This window comes from Pteropus alecto, unplaced genomic scaffold (assembly GCF_000325575.1).
Source record: "Pteropus alecto unplaced genomic scaffold, ASM32557v1 scaffold126, whole genome shotgun sequence".
NCBI classification, from domain to species: domain Eukaryota; kingdom Metazoa; phylum Chordata; class Mammalia; order Chiroptera; family Pteropodidae; genus Pteropus; species Pteropus alecto.
The window spans coordinates 1,330,315-1,330,738 of NW_006439187.1; positions in this window are offsets into that span (position 1 = coordinate 1,330,315).

Genomic DNA, 424 nt, shown 5'->3' on the forward strand with positions numbered 1-424 from the left:
ATTTTTTCAAACATTGCAACCTGTTATAAAACTGCAGTTAAATATACACTCCTGAGAAAATTTTACCCATCTCTCAGCCTTCTGATATGCCTAAAACATCCAACAAGATTAGTTAATGACTTTAACCTGAGTCTAACACTTAGTCTGGATCTACACAAGTAACTTTTTCTGAGATAACAACAACCACTTTGTTTTCATTACACAGCTATTGTGTTGAGTGAATGTAAGAACAAAAATAATCATAAACCTTCTATAAGAAAACAGAGAAAATGCTCCTTGACAGTAATTTGAGCAAGGGTATTTTATATAGGACATCAAAAGCACAAGCAGTGAAAGCAAAAATAAATAAGTGGGACTAAATCAAACTTAAAAGCTTCTGTACAGAAAAAGAAACAATTAACAAAATGAAATGGCAACCTACAGA